This window comes from Morone saxatilis, unplaced genomic scaffold (assembly GCF_004916995.1).
Source record: "Morone saxatilis isolate NCDOM2014 unplaced genomic scaffold, NCSU_SB_2.0 Contig6, whole genome shotgun sequence".
Lineage (NCBI taxonomy): Eukaryota > Metazoa > Chordata > Actinopteri > Moronidae > Morone > Morone saxatilis.
The window spans coordinates 11,217,526-11,221,741 of record NW_023340206.1 but is presented as its reverse complement, the minus strand read 5'-3'; positions in this window follow the sequence as shown (position 1 = coordinate 11,221,741).

The window sequence follows — 4,216 nt, the reverse complement described above, 5'->3', positions numbered from 1 at the left end:
GTGTCTTCCTTGTAAGCTCACAGTGTTCTCTTAAAGCAGCACACACAAAGCAAAATGATTAAATGTTTGAGTAGAATCTTATTACCGACACTGAATTTTCTGAGCTCAAAACTGTTTTCATGAATTGTTGAGTTTCAGAGTTGTTAGATAAGCTGTCAGAGAGGCTCTGTGAGTGTGTTTGGCTCTGTGGGTCCAGTGGGTGTTGTCAGGTGTCTGCTGAATGTGTGTTTGCTGGTTTCGATCCTCCCATTGTGTGTTTTTCATTTAAAGGCAGACGTCCTCAGCAGTGGGACTGAAAACTGTCAGAGAAGAGCTCTAAGTGCAGACGGTCCGGGTGGAGCAGCGGCATCCAAAGCGCTTCGGAAAGTAAAAAACCTGCTAACATGTAGCAGTAAGTTCGATTCCCGTGAGACCCGTCACCTGGAACTGCGATTCCCGCAGAAGTGGATGAGGAGGAGGGCCGTGACCTGTAAGCAGAGGGTTATAGAAGAAGAAGCTCCCACCCAGCTGAAGTTTTACAAACTGTGGGGGAAAGTGGGATTTAATGTTGGCTTCTTATTGCAGCTGGACAATATTTTAATAATCCTACTTTATTTCTACTTATTCATACTGCTAATCCTACTGATTTAATTACTGAATTGGATCAATTAATTCGCTATTATTTCTGATACAGACAGTTATGTGATGTTGTTATTAAGTTCAGTCAGCTTTACACTTTAGTTATCACTAAATGTTCTTTGGCGTAAAGAGCACAACATAACCTGGGTTTTTACATAAAGAACAGTTCTACCACTAAAAATATCTCAACCACAATCAGGAACTAAACCTATTTTTCCAGGTTTTTACTCTTTCTTTATGTTTTCAATATGAAATATTCAACTAAATTCCTTCCTAAATTAAACACAGCAGCTTTTACTACTGAGATAAAATATCTCACCAGAGAAGATGATCCTTCAGTTGGTGTGTTCCTCCGTTGACGCTGCAAATCTCCAAGTGTGAGACATTAGGTCTTAACATACAACACAGGACAGTGAAAGTAAAAAAAATAAATAACAATACAAGAATAATAAACTTTTATAGGACTCAGTTACATTAACAGTCAACATAAAGACTGGAAAGAGGAGCAACCTGAAGACTCTTCCATAGTTCCCACAGAGCCTCAACAGCAGTCCTCCTGCAACCATCAAACACAGAATAAATCATCACTAAAACTACAACTTGCATTCATTTAAAGTTGAACCATGGTGAACACATTCAAACCAACCTTGATGAGATAAAACAAGTGGCTATTTGCACTCATAAAGTTAATTTAATTAAATATTATGCTGCCGCTGAAGCCACGTTCTGCGTATTTGTATTGAGACACTTTTATATTCCTATTTCCTATCTTTCTTATTACTCCATCACTGTTTTGTGTGATAAAGCAACAAAAAAGTGAATCTTTAAATTTAACAGATTTAAGATCCATGCTCATGCACCGATGCTAACACGCTCAGAGTGACAACGCTAAAATGCCAATCAGGTGTAATGTCTGTTGTCACATTCACCAGCTTAGCTTAGGGTGTTAGCATGTTTGACATTTGCTAATCAGCACTAAACTTCATCCTTCATTTCCCACATTTTCACGTCAATCCATCCAGTGCGTGTCGAGATATTTCGCAGGATGAAGTGACATAAAAACCTTTCCTGAGCGGAGATCTGGGCCTCTTTGTGAGTTATAACACTCCGAGCACCAGAGTTCGTTCAAACCTGTCTAAAATGTCACATTACTGTACAGCTCGGAGTAAAAACTAGGATTTCTGCTGTACAGAAAGAAAGGACACAACTTGCCACCCTGCTCCTTTTTAAACCCCCTTTGCTCTCACCCATCACCACTTAATGACTTCTTTAAATGTCACCGTGGAGGGGTGCTGTTATATACGTCAGATTAAAATCTCATTAACTCAGAATGAGAACCTCCAGTACCCCCCCGCCCCATCTGATGCTGGGAGCCCTGTTCCACGAGTTCCTTACAGATGGTGAAGGTGGCACAGCATTAAAGGAGAGGATTTACACACAGTCAGTGATTCAGTCAAAAGGCACTTAATCGATCTCATTCCCTGGTAGCTGCCCCTCTCTCCTTCAATACGACCCCCACCCACACCCCGACTTGTCACAAACTCCCTCGGAGCATCAGAGACGTTGACGAGCCCCCGGGCAAGCTGTGATATTTCAGTCTGTCTGCGCGAGGGTGACCTGCCCTTTACATCACCTCTCGCTGAGGATTCCTCCACTTCCTCTGCTGCCTTTTGTTTTCATCTTGAAAGAGGGGAAGGAAGGGAAGGCTGAAAAACAAAGACAGAAATACAGCAGAAAGGTATTTTGCTTTAAAATCTGAAGGTCAAAGAGTGCCTGCGGTTTCTGATGTGGAAGTCCTTCCTGTGACCTCTGACCCAGGAGGCCCTGGAGCTGCAGCTCCTGTTCACTGTGGGGTGAACGGTGACATTTGCTTCTATTCAAATGAAGCTGAAATGTTTGCGTTCCTGTGGAACATGTGCATACGTTATCCACTCCAGCAACAGGACACATTTTAATGGTGTTAATGCTCATCTGTTTTCCTGTTGACCGCCTCCACCTGCAGGGGAAACCTTTCATTGGGAACCATTATGCTAATACAGCCACAGCAACCTGGGGGGGATGACCAGTGGAAAAAACTGTTTTTTACATTTAAAAATAGTTGAAGAAATGAGATTAAATAAGGGAAAATTGTATTATGCATTACACTGTCTACATAAAATCCAAAAATAAAGATACTTGATGTTTTTTGCACACATTATTTTGTTGGCTACAGCAAGCTACATATTTTTAATTTAATATTTTTCCTATTTAATATTTCAAATTTTTTTACTTCTATTTTGAGGGGTAGTCGCTCTCTGAATTTTGGAACAAGATCTCCTATAATTTGGGGGCTTTTTCAACACTATAATCAATCAATCTATCAATCAATCAATCAATCAATTAATAAATTAATTTAAATAATAAAAACTTTTTTTTTTTTATTAAATATAAATATATTTATGTAGACATTACTAGAATCAACCATGTTTTTCTTTCTTATGTGTTTTCTATTTGGCCAAATAAGGAACAATTTATGAGTTTATCAGTTAATATAAAGCGACAGCCAGCAGCCGGTTGGTTAAAGCATTGACAGCATATATATAAAGATAAATACTACTTATTAACTTAAATCTGATATGAAACACATATTTTTATATTAAATGGGACTTACTGTTCCAGAGAATATCGTTGTCTTCGATGTCCATCACGAATAAACGTCCATAAATCCGTTTAGAAATCATAGGGAAGAAAAAGACGCTCCTTGTAACACCGAACTTGCCTGAGAATAATCACGTTTTTAATTTTTCTTCAGTATCAAAGTATTCCAGCGATAATTGTCTGCACATACATGGTCACACTGCAAACTGGACCTGCTAATACATAATTCGGCATCGTTTATATGGTGCTAATTTTCCGAAATCTAAACAAATACAGACTAAAACAAACTTAACTACCTCATGGCCACATTACACTTCCTGTTTACATCCCCCAAATTATGGGAGATGTAGTTGCAGAAGATTTAGAGCACACCACCACCCAAACGACAAGTAAAACAAGACTACTAGGAGTGACATTAATTAACATTAAAATGTTTAATAGTGTGTGTTAAATTTAACCTCAACACTTTTTCTTAATTTTCTACTCAATACAATGAGATGGATATTCGTAAACATACATATTTTGAGCAAACAAATGAGGATTTGATACTTAATTTGAATGTTCTCTGTGCAAAAATCTTTGTCTCTCTGCAACAGTTCAATTAAACAAAAATGAATATATCTTTAGATACAGCCCAGTGATCTTGGACACAGACTTTGGATGGATCCTACTGAACCTTGGTCTGATGAATCCATCCAGATGCAGACATACTATGCACACAATCTCTGCCTGCAGGACACAACCTGCATCTGAACATGTTTTTTTTTTTCACAAACAAACATTCAGTTAGCCTGAAATAACCAAGCATGTGATGAGATTTGGTACAAACACTGATACACAGCATCATGTGTTATTGATAACAAGATTACTCGTCTACACACATATGATTAATTTCCTGGTTATCTGTTAAGCATCATAATGCACTCTGGTTCTTACTGTAATACAATTACCACAATGTTTC